The sequence below is a fragment of the Passer montanus genome, unplaced genomic scaffold, assembly GCF_014805655.1.
Source record: "Passer montanus isolate IOZ18808 unplaced genomic scaffold, ASM1480565v1 scaffold37, whole genome shotgun sequence".
In the NCBI taxonomy this organism is placed as follows: Eukaryota; Metazoa; Chordata; class Aves; order Passeriformes; family Passeridae; genus Passer; species Passer montanus.
The window spans coordinates 6,518,324-6,537,181 of NW_024368485.1; the positions used below are offsets into that span (position 1 = coordinate 6,518,324).

The 18,858-nt window shown below is 47.4% G+C and overlaps 1 protein-coding gene across 6 annotated transcripts in view; it reads right to left on the reverse strand.

Moving 5' to 3' along the window:
- The window catches only part of BCL11A (BAF chromatin remodeling complex subunit BCL11A), a 69,674-nt gene that overhangs the window by 28,998 nt on the left and 21,818 nt on the right, over positions 1 to 18,858 (reverse strand). The gene's annotated exons all lie outside the window — the stretch shown is intronic.

Here is an 18,858-nt window from a genome sequence, read left to right on the forward strand (position 1 = left end):
TCTGCTAAACCAAAACCGTGCAACCTCGGCATCACCATCCCCACAGCAGAACATAAAGCCTCTGTTTATACAGCCTCTACCCTCCCTACTTTCAGCAAAATAAAAAGTGGGATCGGATTCCCAGCCCACTAAAAAAGAACAGGAGCAGGATGTATGTTTTAGCCAAGGAATTAATTCATTATTATTAATACAATGAGTGCTCGCTAGGAAATGTTTGTACTTTGCCACCGTAATTAAATATTCTCACTCATGCAGCTCTCAGCCTTCAGAAATTAGTATTGCATTTTATAGTCCAGTTCAGGGTTCTTTTAATAAGAAAATACTTTCAAACTGAATTTTTCATTTTCTTCTGGCATGGGAATGCAAAAGGTCTCTGAACATCCATGCCCATTTGCCTTTCTGAACAATTTCAAATACTTTTTTTTCAGTGGCGTAGAGTTTTCAAAATGAGAAGTCCTCTGTCCTTTTTGCTCCAGTACAAGCTCAATCTTGGTGAATAAAATGGGCCCCATCCCCACGGATGTCTTGCTCTGCACTTCTGCTGCTCTCTTCCCACCCCTGTGAGTTAAACCACCACTCTTGATGAACAGGTACCTATGCAAAGCTTGTGAGGAAAACTCATTCAAGAAAGGACTTTCCACAGCACAAGTACCCCAACACCTCACCCAAGTGAAGGGCTGGTTTCTAATCCCTTTACTCAAGGTCTGTTTGCTTCAGCCAGCTGCTCACAGAAAACAGGCAGCAGAATCCAGCCCTCTGTCTGGGTGAAATGGGTCAAAGACACGTAGGATTACTGCTAATTTGGAAAGAAAGCACCCAAGACATAATGTAATTCCACCACTAGATTTTATCGCTCTTACTCACAATGAGCAAATACCAGGGGAATCACTGAGCAGAGAGCTCAGAAGGAAACCAGACCCAGCTCCTTCCTGCTGGAGCCAGCCAGAGCCACGGCCACAGCCAGGCAGCCCCAGCTCCCCACCTGGGTACCCAGCCACCAGAGCAGGTGAGCCTCACCTGCCTCACCTTCCCACAAAAGAAGAAAGCATTGAGCTCGGGTTCAGGGGTTTAATTTCTCCTCTTTACCCTCAGATGGACGCTGCAATCGCTCCGTTTTGCCATCGCTGATTTAGCTAATGCTCAGCTCCAGCAGGAAACATCTTAACTCTGAAGATCTGATGATTGCCCCAGCAATCAGTTGTTCAAATAGTTGAAAATTAAGACTATTGCACACGAAGTAAATTAAGTAATTTTCTGCCCTCCTAGGGTCTCCCAAGTCTATCAGATTTCCCACAACTGGTATGTCATGATGCCTCATTACTGTAAAGAAAATACAGCTCTGTGAGTCCTTTAAGTGGCCTACCCTCAAAGGCTTGGGGGAAAAAAGATCTTAAAAACACAGATCCCATTGCAAATGTAACAGAAGATCATCAGCAGAGCTAGTTTATCGACTCCTCTGCTCAAGTCTCAAAGCCTAGGCCACATAAAACCCCAAAAAAAGAGTGTTTGCAGCTGTTCTCCACCACACCAACTCTGTCACCTGAGACAAAACCAACTTGGGTTTTATTTGCAAGGACAGCAGCAGAAGCAGGGCTGAAAAAGATGCCCTCCAACCCAAAAACACTGCAATCTGATCCTAAAACAGGTACCACTTCAGCATCCTTAATACAGCAGTCTGACATCTTGGTCTCCTTCCTTAAAATAAGGCAGCTTTTAGGCCATGACTGATATTTTTAAATAAGCATTTCGAACTGAGCCTGCAAACACTCCCACTGCAATGCCATGGGATGCTCTGTTAGCTTTAGTCATTAAAACAAGCCTTCAGCACAGGGATGGTGCTGTGCTATTTCCCAACGCTCCCTGGATCCCTTCCACCCTGGCTGCAGCATCACGGAGAGGTTTTGTTCCCCAGCCCAAACAAGCTGGAATCATTCCCAAGCATTTAGAAACCTTGAGCCCAGCAATAAGCACTCAGAATTACAGTAATCACCTGGTGGAGACCACTCTAACTTCAGTTTTATGTTGTAACTCATTGTAAGTTCTCTGGTTTGGAGTATATATTTATTTATTTTTGTTTTTTGCAGCACAAACTTAGGCCTAGTTGGTCTTAAGCCAGAGATGAGCCTTTGTAAGATGAAAATATAGAAATCAGTCACTTATTTTCAGCTAAAAGGAGTGGAGATGAGAAAATCCCACTGATAAGAGCTTTTTAAGACACACAAGTTACCAAAGGAGGGGACAAAGAGCCACCCCATATTCAAGTGCAGATCAGGCCCTTAAAGAGTCATCACTTTATGGATTGGTGGGGAAAGAAAGAGGGAAAGAAAGCAAATGATATTAACACAGTTAAATATTTTAGTATGTGCATCAAAGCCTGTCCAGCAGCAGCTTTGTGCCGTGTTTTTTCAGCAGAACCTGACCCACGAGGCCAAACCCCACCACAAAGGTCCGTCAAGACACATAGGGAATCCTCATTTGATCCAAAAAATTGAGAAGAAACTGGAGCTTTTGCCAAAGCACCAGCCATGACTGCCAAATATGCCAGATTCACTGGAGGCACCTCGACTTGAGAACCCACATTTCAATGTTACTCATGTTTTGCAAGGGGCTGAAGGCACACATCAACCATTCAAGACCAGGGGGAAAAAACCCATACCTCAGTTGACCATCCCAGCCCAGATAAACACCAGGGAAGAGAGGCTTCAAGCTCCCACACACAAGTGTGTGCACAAACCAGATGGAAAGATCCCCGTGCTGAGCCTGAAGCGATTTTCCTGGCTTGTATGGGATACAAGAGCCTGAGAAATGCCAGGGGCCTGCTTGCCACCAGCATAATTCTAAACACTTCCTACTGCCAGGGTGTTTAGGCCTTGCATATCCCCCCTCTTCCTCCTCCATTCCCTCCTGGCATGCAGGCACCCAAAAGGAGATCACCCACTGTGGCACAAGAACATTGCACACGCTGTGACTCTCCTCGGATTACCCCTTATCTACCCCTGAGCCCAGATAAAAATCCACCTATGACCTCCTGCTCCTTTTTATTTATATTACTTTTTGCTTTTGAAACCTCACTCAGCTCTTGGGATCCTAGAAGAGATCTGCAAAAAAAAGAGATCAGCCCCACTCCCACCAGAAATGCCATGATTTTAGCATTTTGCTTGGAAATGGATGCATGCAAAAAGCAATGGTGTAAGGAAAACCAAAGAATGCCAGAGCAGTTCCTCCCATCCTCTCCCAACCAAGCCTGCTATTCTTGGGCACCGTCAAACCGAAGGAATTTTCCCTTTCCCTCTCCTGACAATACATTATTTGTACATGTTTACGCTGAGGATTAAATCCTCATCCGGGCTGGAGAGCGCGGCTCATTCACAGCTTCTGCTCTTCAAGGGAGCCTCCCCTGAGCTGCCTTTCCAGGGCTCTTTAGCAGCTCCCTGCACAGGGAAGGCCAGAACCCACAGGTACAATCCAGGACAGCAGCTGGCAACCTTGGGGAATTACTCAGTGCACGACCACAGGGATTTGGTTTCAGCTGGACAAACACCTTCTCCATGGTGGCTAACACAGGATGCTCCTGCCAAGCACCAGCTCACCCCTTTTCCCTCTCCACTGGGACTCACTCCTTTATCTCCCCATCAGGACTCAGAGGGGATGCTGTTTCCTGATCCCATCATCCTGGATCAGGCCACAAACCCTCCTAACCAGGTAACTCCCCATGGAAATGGGCACCCGCAGAGGTTCCCAACAGCCAGGACAGGCACAAACCCCAAGCAATGGCAAGCACAGTACTCATAGTGAAATACTCCACTTCTCCCTCAAAAACACTCAATGGAGTTTCATTTCCCTGCCAGCAGGCTTGAATAACATTTTAAATGCCAAGATTTATATGCAGACACTTATAAATGTATTCCATTATAGCCTTTACAAAACTACATTTCAACCTAAACATTCAATTAATGTAATTAAATTGCTACCTGGCGGTATTATCTAATTTCACTTCGGATCTGTGCTATTGAAAAGCATGTGTCTTTTAGCACTCCGACTGGCAAGACATGTGATAAACAGACCTATAAACATGTTGGCTCAACCGAGCTGTTTAAAAATAAATTAGCAAACTATAAAAATAAACAGTAACATACATATGTACTCAATTATGAACTAACTCTAATTTTTGTTCTGAAATACTGTCTTTGACCTTAGTCATAAACAAGCACTATTAAAAAAACATAATATCTCAACAGACAGAAGGGCAGGGATTAAATGCTCATCGCGCGCGGCAGAATGCAAAATAAGGGATGAAAAGAAAGAAGAGAAGAAAGAAAAAGCAGGGGGGGAGCTCACCCTTTATTAAATGCGGCAACCTATACCCACCGCAAGCGTTTATGTTGATTAAAGCTGCTTGGATTCAAGACAAAAAAGTTAAAACCTACTGAAGTGCATATGGAGGAAAACCTTGCAAGGTTCAGCGGGAGGAAAATACGGTTTTGGCTTGCGTGGGAGGGAGGGAAGGAGGGAGGGCAGTGTGGGTCCCACAGAGGCACCCGTGGCCTTCAGCTGTCCAGGTGCAAACCCCGCTACTGTCTTGCAAGAACCCGAGAACATATGGCAGAAAGGTGGGGAGCGTCTCCGCAGCCGAGGGGAAAAACAAACAAACAGATTTTTTGAAGGCTGCAGAGCAGCGTCCAGACCATGTTTTTGCCATTAATCCAGAGCTCCCGTAAGAAAAGAACAAGGCGCTGTGCTACAACTGCCAGCACTACTCTGTTTTCTCCTGGAAGGAAGGAAGGAAGTGTTGATACTCAAAAGGCACATTTTGCACCCATAGCTGAGATTTTCAAGGCTTTCAGGCTACACGGGGGGCACCAATGATTCTCCCCATAGCAGAACCCAAGCCCACATACACACCCATGGGCAAAACCTCCAACAAACCCAAAATCAACAGCAAAAGTAGTTGAGCAACTACTAAGCTCATCCATGGAGAACCAACCTAAGACACCAACTGCCGTCAGGCTGTCTCCCCAAAAAATCCTGTATAAATAAACAAGAGGAGGCAGCTCATGTTTGCCAAGACATGGCCCAGGAGCAGGCAGAGAGGTGGGTGGGAGAGAGGCCTTGCCCTGGCCAGCTCCTTACCTGCAGTGGGACAGGCACAGACTTCTTTTATCCTTTTTTTTCTTTCCCCAAGGACCTCCACCCTGGCAGAAGCTGGATGCCATTGAGCTCCATGCACCAACTGGATGGACAAAGGGAGCAAGCAGGGCTGTGATAGGTCTCAAGGGTGAGGCAGGAAGAACACACAGCTCAAGTCACTTCCATCCAGAGTTGGTACATGCTGCTCCTTGGTGGGATGGAGCCAGTGACCTGTCCTCCACAGTCCTCAACACTATTTACCTTAATTTCTGGGGCAAATATTTCTGGTGACTACAAAGACCTTCCTTTTTCTTCTTTCCTGTTTTTTTTCTTTCTTTTTTTGTTTGTTTGTTTGTGTGTGTGTTTGTTTTAGTTTTTCCAATAAATGCCTACCATTCCCTTAAGCAACATCTGGATGCTGGAGCCCCGGAACGACCATGAAGGACCAGTCAAATGTCAGCCAGCAAAGGTACCTGCAGAACCCAGAGCTGCTCTTAGTGTGGTGACTTTTCCATGATCCAGCAGCAGGAACATCCCACACATGGAATGACCAGCCCTCAATGTTACATTCATATTTCAGTCCACACCACAGCCATCCCCTCACTCTTCCTCCAGAGCTGGGTATCTCAAACATGTTGCAAAGAGCTAATTTAGAGTAAGAACAGGTCCTTTCCAACCTGTCTGGTCCTTTTTTCTTTCTCTGGCAAAAAACTTGACACCCAGCTGTGTCCCAAGGCCATCTCCCCAGCCCAGAGCATACCATGACCATGAAGTAATGACAATAAAAAACTGCAATTAAAGCCAGTTTAAAAATGAATGCCATCTCTGCCCATCCTCCCTGCTTTGTTACCAATAAAAAACACTTACAGCCACTATTCATGCAGACATAAAGTGCTAATGGCTACCTGTTAACATGTTTCATCACGCCAACATTTTTGCTCTGATTTTGACAGTTCCCATTTTGTTATTTTAAGCTAAGGGAGTGCTAATCTGGGCTGGAACTAAAGGCTGCAAGAATTACAATCTACATCAACTGCACAGTTATTGACATCATTTCCTTCCACTCTGCACCATTTCATGGACACAGTTTTCTTGCAGCCAAGCTCTTTTCCAGACTGTAAGAAGTTGGAAATGCAGGAGCACAGTTGACTGGGAAGACTGTAAAATGTTGCTGAGAAGTCCTGTGAATTCTCCCCCCATGCCTGTGTGGTTTAGGGCCAATGGGAGGGGAGAGAGCTGTGTGAATACCAAAATTCTATGTACTGGAAAAGTCACATTTAATGTCTTACAGAGAAAAAATTAAGTGTCCAATCCTGTATAACTTTAGGGATGAATCTTCAGGATTAGAACAATTGCTGGTGCAAATAGGCCTGGCAGGTCCCACCTGATTTACACCTCAAGGGCTGCCCTAGGTGTGACTACAGGTCACACTGACTCTTCTGGATGTGGGAAGAACAAAACTCCTCAGGCATCACCCCAGCAGTCACAGACACCAGCTGGACATCAGGACAGGTACCTGGTGTCCTCCACACAAAGATGTGCTGGGCACCTTTGCCTGCCTCACGTGAGCACACATTGAGAATACACCTACAACATCCACAGAAACACAGCAGGTGAAAATCTGCTTGAGTGAAAGAAGAGTCTGCTCCTCTGATTACCAACAGCTCAGGTCAGAGCCACAATCTGATTTTCCATGAGGCTGGAGAGGGACAGAAGCTCTTTGGTCCCCAGAGCTGTGGCAGCCCTGCTGAGATCTCCAGTGGTTTTGAGTGCACACACAGGGACGTTTCCTTTCCCCAGCTTTGCAATTGTTTGTTAGAGCAAATTAAAGAGTCCTAACAAGACTTACTGGAGGCCATTGCAAGAAGGTTAAGAAACACAACCTATCTGATGTAATCAGCAATATAATGCAACCTCCCAAGTCCCAGTTCAGGCAAAATACATGCAAGTAACCAGAAGGGATGGGGCACAACCTTGGGGGAAGAGCTGAGGATGCTCCAGCCCAGCTCACAATGCTGGAGAGGGAAGACAAGACAGCACAGCAGGGAATAGGAAACTTCCTGCTTGCTTTGTGTCTGCTGCTGCTTCCAAGGGCTCCCACTTTGTACAGGCCAGGAAGAGGACACCAGATCTCCGGCCTGACTCAAGATAGCCAGTTTTCTATCTTTGTTGAGAAAGATTGCTCCACAGTACAAGGAGGTCAGGGAGACCTTTACTTGCTGGGCTGAACAGTAAACATGGGCAGGCCTCACCACCTAAGCCTTGCCAGCTGATTGCTGAGAGGGCAATGTCACCACAGGTTGAGGCTGCCTCATCTGCAGACCCTGTCTGCTCCCAGGATCCTGACCAGGACAGGCAAGCATGGATCCCACAGGAATCATTAGCCAGAGGGTGTTCACTTACAGCAAATCCCGGTGTGGAGCCTCAAGCCTTGCTGTGCACACCTGGCAAGAGGGATGGGAGGGCAGTGCTGCCCACACGGGGAGGCTTCCACGACAGACTGGGCTGGGAGGCTGAAAGGCGGGAGAGCAGATAGTATTTTCGAGGGAGTATGAGATAAGAGGAGGTGGAGTTTCCCGATAAAGAGGATTTCCCTGCTCAAATATCAAAGGATTCACACTAAGAAAAGGGGGGAGAAGGGGAATTACATCAGTCTGAGGCACACTTTCTCTTTTAAACTCTGACCTTCTATTGTCTGTCTTCTTGACTAGGATTTAAAAGCCCTTTGTTGGGCTGTGTTACATGGTGTGATCTAGGAAGCCGTCACAGACGAGGCACCGTGGGCTCCCCCGTGCCTACACTGGACTTTCAGGAGGCGTTGAGCCAGCTCAGATAAGTCAGCACTTTCTATCAGCACCCCTTCGAGGCCAAGCCACAGCTTGTGATGCCTCTTCCAGCGTGGCCAACAGTCTGGTGGAGCTGGGCTTCACCCCAGAGCAGCTTCCAGACATCAGGTGGGCTGCTCATCATTCCAGCCCACCCTCACCTCCCCCCAAGTCCCCTCCAGGCTCTCCTGGCAGCATCCTTCCCATCCCAAACACAAACAAATGGGTGAAGAGCAGATGACAGAATAACAGATGCCTAAAATGGTTTGGAGTGATCTACGAGCATCTTTTGGTTATAATGCTCCATTAATGTGACATTTATGTGGGGTAATATAATACTGTTCACTTAGGAGCACCTACACCAGTCAGTTAGGCTTCCTGGTGTGTGCAAGGATAACCAGGAGGGTTTCAGCATGTCCAGGGACTCTGCAGATGGAGTTACAGGGCACAGGAGGCACCACTGCTTAAGGGGACATGTTGGGTCTATCCCTGCGGGAGCAGAGGTCGGTGGATATTGGGCATTGCTGGAGCAATGTCTCAAGAGGCAGAACTGGAGAGCTCTAAATGGGGAAAAACCTGGACCTATGGAGCTGAAGAATCCCCCTCTGTGGAACGGGAAACGCGATACTGAGCAAGGTCTGACCCAGCCCCAAAGGCACAGCCTTGCCGTCATCTCCACGCAAGCTGCAGCACAGCTCGAGCATCCATCTGATTTTACAGCAGCCAGTGTTGCACTCTGTAGCTAAATGCACCCTTAATGTCACCCAGGCCTAACAAGGGCTCCTGTTTTGTTCCCCTGATTTATAAACACAGTGGCAATGGGCTGGAGAAGGGACGGCCTCGCAACCGCAAGCCTTCGTTATTCCCCACAAATGACTTGTTTGCAGCTTTTGAACTGCCTAATTTGTTTTGCCCCTACATTTTGGTCATTCATCTCATCTTTTCCTAATGGTGCTCTGAGCACTGACACTTTGGGAAACGTCTCAAATGCTGTAACCCTCACATGGCCCCGCGGAGGTGAAAGGACCAAGGGCAACTGCTGAATCTTCCCACAACAAGAGAGGGATCATCCATCTCCTCTTCCCTCCTCCTCGCCCGCCGCCTCCACCCCGGGCACTGTTCTCATCTCAGCGTGTTTGAGTAGAACAAAAAACGAGGCCACATGAAGCCATTTCAGCACCTCTGGATGTCGAAGGCCACAGACTGTACCCAGTGACCTGGAAGGTCCTCCCCAGACATTTGCTCCTACGGCTCTGCCTCTAAGGAAAAGCATCTGAGAAATGACAAGGCTGGTTGCTTTCAGACTGTGGCAATGCCATTCAGAGAAGAAGGGGGAAAATCAACTGGCACAGTCTGGATTTTGGGCAGATGCGGAAAGAATTAAATCAGAATCTGAAGTCTGATCAAAAACCCAATTCAACACAATTCCACTATTTTGGCATTGTGTTTCAACACTTAGGTGCACACTGGGCAGAAAATGAACAATCCAAGGCTTTTCTCTTTGCATGCCCAGCAAACGTAGTTGACAGGTTTCAGCATTTAGGAATAAATGCAGAAAGTATCAACAGTGTATTGTCACTAGCCTTTTGCTAGAAACCAGGAAATCCAGGAGAGTCATCTAACATCACACGCAAAAAGCTGAGGACATAGCAAGTGTCACCAAAGGACAGGCAGAACAAACACAGAGCAAACTCCTACCAACAGATTAAATTCATGTCACGGTGTTTTACCCACATTTTGCACCACTCCGATACCTTGCAATACGTGCACGCAAGCAGAGCCACGACAGCAGACCTTTAAAGATGTGAGAGCCACAGATTAAAAACATGTTGGAACGCTTACCATGTCCAGTGCCAAAAATGTGTCTCTAACCTGTAGGGAGAAATGGGTGTGGAGCCGCTCAGGGAACGATCATCGTGCTCTCACAGCAGGGTACAAGGTCCCCCTCTTTGTTTCTCCCTTGTAAGAGAAAAAGCAGCTAAAACATGACTGAGGAGCTGTTTCACCTCCCCAAATTTTTTTTCAGAAGTACACAGAGCCAGATGGAAAAATGAGGTGGGAATCAGAGAAATCCCATGTGATTTGTGAAGACTAAAGCCACTTTGCCACGAACCAACATGAACAACTGATCTTGGTGCTCGGCTGAGCACGGTGCTTGCTGCTTCTTTTTGGGGACTTCAGTCACCTCCTGAGTGGCACTGAAGCGCTGCAAGCAGACACAAAAACATACACAAAGCCTAAAAGTATTTCCCTGGAATTGAAGCTCAATTTACAGCTCCGGAGACTGAAGGGTGTGTTTGAGCAGCCCTTTGTTGCAAGGGTTTTGTCAAGGTATGTTCTGACTTGTCCCCTGCATGGTTGTGCAGTAATTCTTGATACTGATAGTCAATTACTTTGTCCACGTCACTCAAACACTGACTTTTTTTCTGCTTTCTCTCCCTCTCAGCACGGCTAATCCGGGAAAGACAACACAGAGTGAAACCACCACTTCAAAAGGCATTGCCTCCTGGCCAGTCCGGGCTGCCCTCCAGCCCCGCCAGGCACAGGTAGGAAAGCGACCTGCAGAGCAAAGAGCCCTCCTTATCCTTATCTCTCTTAAAATACCACTGGGCCCAGGCTCCAAAACTTCCTTCCCGACTGGATAAGCACTTACCCAGGTAATCTCATTACAGCCATTGTTCTCCAAAGGTTAATAAATACTTACCGTGATGAGTAAAGGCTCCGCAATCTGACCCCAACGCAGCAGAAGCGATTGCTCAGGGCCAAATTTTCATACTCTTTATTATGCTGAACACCATATTCCTCTGCTAACAAAGCAGCCTTAGCACCAAAATAAATGTGACTGCTTGCAAATAAGGTGTTGGTCCCACTCCTGGCCTCAAGTTTTTGTGTTGCCATCATTGTGATGGCTCTGAAAATTAGCAGATGCTGCCAGTTCCTAATAAATACATGACTAAATTATTCTGAAACAAGAGCAAAAGCAAATTAGAGAAAGAATAAAATTCAAGGAGATGCCTCTCTCTCCGATTTTCAACATGTAGAAGAAAATAATTACAGGCTTTTGTTAATTTAAGGAAACACTTTTTCTCCCATCAGACGTGAGGTGTGAATTATGCAAACATGATTTGAATTTGACTGGGTTGACATACTGTAGCTCCAACAACAATTTAAATTTGAGAGTTATGGAATGGAAAACCAGGTTTCCAAGACCTTCTTAGCAAGAGTGGCAGCCACCACCTTCCCCAAGGCCAGGCCAACACCCATGAGGATGGACATCCCCATCAAGGTGGAAAGCAGCACAGTCAGCACTCCATAAAACCCGCCCAACTCCCAAAATACCACGGACAAGGAGGGCTTTCCATCCCAACCACACACATTTCAAAGCAATGCTACCTGCTGGCTGCTCTGTTGGGATGATTAAAGCACATGATCTACTTGTTGCAAAACTTCTACTGGCAAAGCATATAGGTGAGGTGCACCTCTAGAGGTGCCCAGAAATCCATATGAAACCTCCACCTTGCCATAACACTGAACAAAACTCTGAATAAGACAAGATAAGCAGGCAACTCTCTTTCAGTGGAGGCTGTCAAATCGTTGTGCAGTCATTAGCAAGCTAAACTCAGTCCCCTTCACAGGAGCTCCATTTTCCTAATTAGTGCAGGACATAAACCAGATTTTCCATTTGATTTCCAAACAGAAAATTCAGAGGAGAAAACAGAATGGAAATGAAATAAAATAAAAATCTTTTTGATTTGGTTCAATGATCAGAAGTTTCCAAAAATTTTTTTTTTTTTGGGCCAGGCAAAGCTGTACCTAAATTGACCCAGTCACACTTCCCAGCAAATATTTTACCTGCCCAAAAAAGACTCTCATTTTTCCCGTGAACACACCACTACAGCCTGAAATCGAAACAGAAACCTCACCATGCACCACCCCATGCCGAATTATTTGTGACTCTCCCAAAGTTCCCAGAGAATGAGGGAAAGCACCGAGACCAAAACCTGGCTGGACTCACTGTATGTGCCTCTGGGCTGCTCAAGGAGGTCTTCAACATGCCAAGGGCTGCAAGGGGCAACCAGCCTCCCACACCAAGGCTTGCACAGCACCCTCACCACGGCTCTGCACCTTCTCCTGCCACTGCCCTGACCTCGTTTTGGAAGGTGGCCAGTTTAATGTGATTATCAGGCTGGTATGTATCAAACCCAAAGGCCAGGCTGGGCAGAGAAAGCCCAGAGGTGTTTCTGCTTTGCCCTTTACCCATGAAAACCTCGGCGCTGGAGCCTCTGAGCGCACACCTCCTTCCACAGAGATACACATAGAGCACCTGTGCATGCTCCCCTGAAATGCACCCTGCACACAAACCACAGCCGCAGAGACTCTCCCATGCCAGGAGGCAAATAAATGGGAAGCAGGGTGGTGAGGATCCAAGGGAAAGCAGGCCAGCCTGCCAGAGCTGCAACCAGTCAGTGCTGAGCTACCAAGGGAGAATGGAACTTGCTTACGCCAGTCGTTGACCCCAAGGCCACAAGAAAAGACAGCAATGAATTGAAGACAGAGGCTGAGTTTTAATCCAGCCATTACTTTTTTTAACATCTGCTATTTCCGTGTGGAGCAGCCGCTCACCCCAGCTCTGGGCTAACCTTGCTGCCCTGCCCCACAAATCCCACCTCCTTGGGTTTTTGGGGTGATGACTGGTCTGATGCCTCACATCAGAAGAACAAGGCTGCAGCTGCCCTGGAACCCCATCAGGCAGCTGAAGAGAAAAATACCTCCTGACACAAACAACCTTGATGACTCCTGGCCTGCCGCTACCCTTCTCTTCTTGAGGAAAGTTATTGAGGAAGCAGTTTTGGAGCAGGGCCAGCTTGATCTTGAGAGGTGTCTTTGATCCCTCTCAATCTAACTTTAAAGACAGAGTGGTATTAGATCCAATGTCTAAGAATGCCCTTCAAGCAGCAGTTGAAGACCTTGGGGAGAGGTCTTCAACCAGACTTTTCCATTCAGAGCTGGTTCAGAAAAACTCAGTCTCTGACCCTGACCCTGTTTTAAACTCCTTTCCCCCAACCTCCACTTGAAATGACCATCCCTTGTGCCAGCCACCCACAGCAACAATTGTTGATTAAGTCAGTTCCATCTCTGACTAATTTCTTGACCTGATCTGCTTTTAGGGCAGAAAAAACTTGTGCAGAATCTTCTTGAAGCCCTGCTGCTTTTTAGCCAAAAATAAGTAAGACAAAAACATGCCCAGGAGCAAAAGGAATGGATTGCACCAACAGATTCATCAATAAGTAAATAATATTTATCATGAGCTCTGCACTACAGCATTTGGACAGACACAAGATGAGCACCAGTTTGGTGCCTGCACTTGCCAGCTGGTCACATCCAAACGCTCTCCATCTCAACATGCTTTAACTAATAGGGACATGGCCCAGCACTGAGCTGGGGATGCAGGTGCCCATGCTCCAAGGGATGGTGTTTTAGGTACCAAAATTGTTGCCTGCACGCTGAGACCCTCCAAACACAGGCAGAGGAGAAGACCGGCTAGGGCTGTCCACCCTCACCAGCGCCAGATTACATTTCCACAGCAGCTGCTCCCTTTGTCTACACCCAGTAAAGCCAAACCGGCCTAAAAATTAATTTAATCTGCTGTAAACCCAAGTGTCAAGCACTTAGATGGCAGCTAAAAGCGCCACTCTCAGATAACCGAGTGACACGGGCTAATAATAGCCTGCTCGTGAGGGGAGCGGGAGCGGACATTTTGTGTAACCAAAGAGGAACCCGTGCCTGGGAACGGCCCGCGCCCGCCGGTCCCAGCCCCGCCGGCACAGCCCGAGCCCACCCGGCCTCTCCTGTGATTAGCTGCACTAATACCACCCTGACCTCTCTTTCAAGCTCCGAGGCAACAATAGTCCTGGCTTTTGTTAGAGGGGAGAACAGAATGCCACCTTTCACAGCTCTGCAATCATAGCTGCTTCCCTTTTCATCTCCCAGAGGCTCTGCACCAGACCTTGCTCACCGGGGAGGATGGTTAACCCTTGCTGGGAGGGGTGCCAAGGTCCCCGCAAGCTCCTCTTCTCCAGCATCCCTTCATTTACAGGGAAAGCACCAAACAAGCCCTTTCTGGTGAAGGATGCAGGTGTGCAACAGGGCTCTTCTCTGCCTGACGTTGCCATAGGCAGGAAGTACCTGGAGGCCACTTCAAGCCCCTGAGCTGCATCAAGAGGTCACCAAAATCCATGCCGAGCTCTCCCCCCTCACTGTGCCCTTGAGAACTGCCTTGAACACACCCGTTGACCAGGCAACGGTGTCACTCAGGTCACCTTCATTTGTCCAAATTCAATGAGAGCATGTCAGAAACAAAGGAGAGTATGTTTTCCAGAGCAGCACTTCCCAAAGCTCAGGAACTCACCCAGGAATGTGGCACAAGGTGCTGGTGTGAATGTGTATTTGGGTTTGCATGCAAGGCTCTTCCCAAAAGAAGAGGATGCATACTCGGAGATGCTCACTTCCCACTGCCCATGGGCTGGAGCAGGGCTCGCTCAGGACCTGGAAATGACCAACCCTCATCCACTTTGGGATTCCTGAGGGAGTAGGGCACCTCATCCGCCCCCACACCCCTCCCTCTCTCCTTCTTCTCAACAAGGGCTACAAGGAGCACGGGGAGCTTTCTCCCGGGGCGTGCAAGGGTCTTGGATGCACAGCTGACTGCACGTGTCAGTTATGCTCCAAATGGGTTGTCACAGGTCAAGGTTCTGCAGGCAGCAAGAGCAAATGCTATTTTTAGACAGGATAAGGTCACGGTGCTTTTAGAGACAGTGAGGTCTACAATAAAACCTATTGATCAGTCTCTGGAACTAGCGCTCCGGAGAGACGCCTAAATTGAAACAAAAATTGCCTGGCCGTTTTCTCTATAGACTCAGTGGGTAAAAGCTTGTTGGTCTTTCAGGAGATAAAATAACTAAGAAGAACCTGCGTACAGACCACAGTTGTCCATTTAAGTGGATGCACGGGGGGGAAAAAAGGGAAAGTGAGACCTATGGGAGAGAACAGTGGGAAGTTCGGAGCATCCTTCTGCCATAGTGACAAGCCAGCTGCCCCAAGGGTGAAGGCCATCCTTCCCGTGCCCTGACTCCAATCTCCACAGCCCAAGTGTAAAGGCACTATAGCAAACCTGACTTGTAAGAGAATTAATGCTTTACTTGCATCTTGGAAGGTAAGGAAGCCTCTGAAGGCATTAATCACTGGGGTCCCTGACAGCATATGCACATTCACCATCCCTGGAAGTTTTCAAGGCCAGGTTAAATCAGGCTCTGAGCAACCTGGTCTAGTGGAAGGTGACCCTGCCAGTGGCAGGGGGTGGAACCAGATGAGTTTTGAAGTCTCTTACAACCCAAACCATTCTGTGATTCTCTCTGGCCATTTGTGTTTTGGCGATGAATTTCACCCAGCTGACTCGTGGAGGCCCAAAGATGAAAAACAGGCCAGTATATCAGCCAGACAAATTATTTAACTGGATGGTTCATCAATCTCCAAGGTTTTCACAACAAATTCCAAGTGCTTATCCAGGCCACAGATAAACCAAAATTTAACCAAAAATACCACAAAGCACTGGACTATCACACCTTGAAGCTCAGCTCTAAGTCCACTACAGGCACATAAATCCCTCTGTATCACAAGAGGGTCTTTACTGTACTGGAGGCTTGGAACCACAGGGACGAGCATGAAACCGTGGAGTATCTCCATTCATCACCTGCCCCACTGCCACAGCCTCACTCACAAACCAAGCATGCCACAGTAAACATAATCCATACATCACAGCCTGACATGGGTGACCCCATTAGCGAGTCCCAGACAGAGCACCCCACCAGACATCAGCCACACAACAACCAATGCATTTAGAGGATATAATAATAATAATAATAATAATAATAATAATAACTACAGGTAAATATTATTAAGCTGTGAAAAGCTAGTGTGGGTGGTGGGACACGTAGTCCACTTTCTGCTCCAGACAATAACAACATGAGCAGAGATATACATTCAGCTGCTCAGGTAAAAGCAGATCATGTGGGAATTAAAGCTCTCACAAGCCTTCAGCGTGGCTTGCTCACCATCTGACTGCTAGGTTAGGCTGCAGTTTAAGTTTCTGCATAATAGAAATGGCAAGATGTAAAATCTCAAGCAGTATTATCTGTACAGTGACTGTGCTGCAGAGGAATCATAATAAAAACATGTTTCAAAGCAGTACAGTAACTATGATTCTGGGAAAAAAAGAAAAGAAAACAACAACAAAAAAGACAAGCCGATCTTTCAAAAAAATATACTGCTGCTAGAAAAGCCAAAGTAATTATTTTTCTATTTAAGAAACCAGGCTTGGATTCTGTTTGGTTTCTTTATATTAAGGTCCTTAGGCTCCTACCAACACTTTTGTGATTTTCTTCTTAGAGCCCTGTGACTCTAGGACAAAGTTTGAGATAAAATGATTGCAATAAATAAGGACAAAGTTATTTGGGAATTAAGGACACTGTTGCAGCCCCTCATCTTGTAACTGATTAGATGAATGGAGCTTTAGTGGAATATATGTCTGAGAAAATTCAAAGCTAATTTCTGTTTGTAATTACTGATAGCACACAAGTATCCTTTCCAGAAAGCCTACTCTATCACCCAGAAAGCAGATGTAAATATGAGTATAAACGGGGAGTGCAATGAAATGAAGCCTGTGGCAATGCTCACATCAGCTGCCATGCAGTCAGACCCCCAACACCCCATATATGTGTGTGGGTACACACACACACGTGTGCTCCTCTGGTGATTTTTCACAGGCACCACTTGTATTCAGGCTCGACTCTGCCACCTTCTCCAAGTTTTTATCCTGGACTCCAGTGGCTGGTAGACAAAGCCCTCTGTTAATCTGAGCATAAATAACCACAAGGGGTTGAGCCCAAGCTCCTTTACACTGCTGTACCTACCAAGTGACTCTCCTGGCTGCAGGGAAGCCACTTAGGATGTACCCCTGGGGTAACTCTGAGCAGGATCTGCCCCCACAGACACTTTCTCTGTGTCTGTCTCTGCCCTTGGGTTTTGCAAGTGCACAGAAGCAGGGAGGGGATCACAAACATCCCTACTGCTGCCCAAGAGGAGCTTTTGTAACCTGTCCAGCTGCTGTTGGGCATGAAACTGAGAATTTGGAGAGGCTGGAGCAGCAGAGAGTGGCTCCCTCAGTTTGTTTAGCTACAAGATGCTTCTGGATTTGTGGGGCTTCCAGTATACAAGGCAGCTTCAGGATCAGCACCATGATGCTGTGCTTCCTAGAGCCACCCTCATCCCTCTCCCAGGAGGGCACAAGGCACTGAAAGACCCAGCTCTTTCCACAACAGGCAGGGAAAGGAGGGAAATGAACCCCCAAACTTTTAATTTTTGTCTTTTCCATTTATTTTTGAATTAGCATTCAGCGTCTGCCGCCGTGACACGGACAGCTAAAAATGTGTGTGCGGATATGTCATCCATGAACAAAGTGGCTCATGTTTGTTCTTTATTATTTAGGAAATGCACATTAATTACTGCAGATTTTCTCCTATACATCTACTGTATCTCAGACAGAATTGCTGAGAAGGTCTGCAGAATAAAAATGTATGGGGTAATTAAATGGATATTTATAATTAGAACTTAATAATTTGCATCAGGGACAAATGAGCTCTGATTTCAATCTGTAGTGCATTTAGATTAGCCTGAAGATAGTGTAATTTGATGTTTTATAGTCCTCCTCTCAGATTATGAAACAATACAGTGTCTTTTAGGCAGCCGTGTTTGTGTCAGGAGTGTGTTAAGAAGCAGCCGCAATGAAAATGTTTGACAACGTGAAAGCAGCCATAAATTACACGACAACTGAGCAAAAGTCGTGATGAAACAAATAAAGAGCTGACCTATGATGCATCTGATTCTGCACCGCGCCAGGACCACTCGGCTCATCCCGGAGCGCATCCTTCCGCGCGCGGCTGCTTAGCGCCGAGAGAACTGTGAATTATCCCCAGTCAACAGCATTGATTTTGAGTCGGCGTTTCAATCAGTTTGAAGTAGAAATACTACACCGCTCCCCGGCAGCCTCTCAGCTGCTCGGCCCGAGCCTCTTCGGGCGCAGCTCTGTTACAGCCCCATTGTTCCCACTGTACAATATTTATCGTGGGCTCTCCACACACAGGTGCTTGACCCAAAGGTCACCGCCTCGTCTTCTGGACATACAACCCACCTCTGCTACCGATGCCTTCTGCCCAAATCTGCCCCTGCAGATCCCGCTGCCTCCCCACAGATGTACAGGGGAATGTCACCCAAGGGACGTGGCACTGCATGGCCACAGCCAAGCACGTGCCCCCCAGACCACGCGGCTGCATCTGCCCAGGACAGAGGTAAAGCAAGGTGGGGACTCCTTACCAAGGTCTTGGTAAAGTGCAGGTGGGTTTGGAGATGCAGCCCCATCTTTTTTCTTTTCTCAGGAAGAGCAGTGAGTCTGGGCTCTCATTCCTGTGCTGTGCTGCAGCTCTCAGGCCTTACCCAGGGTGAGCCACCCGCCCTGTGCCTCCTCATCACTTGCCTCTCTCACCCTGGCAGTGCCAGGGTGTGCTCATTAACATCAGTCCCCACGTAATGGATGCTGCAGAGGTAAACACCTCGATCAGCAGATAACAGGGAGTCCTGTGCAGGCATTACACACACACAGGAGCTGCACACGTGCGTAGGCAAACTCCTGGGAAAAAACACAGCGGTGCCAAGTCGCTGGGAAGCTCACCATCAAACCAGTTACAGTCTGACACAAAACCAGTGTAAGGAAGGAGATTTCCAGACCCAGAGCCCTGGCACTCAGCCTCGTGGAGCCCTATCCCACAGCCTCTTCCCAGCCTTTGTACTTTTC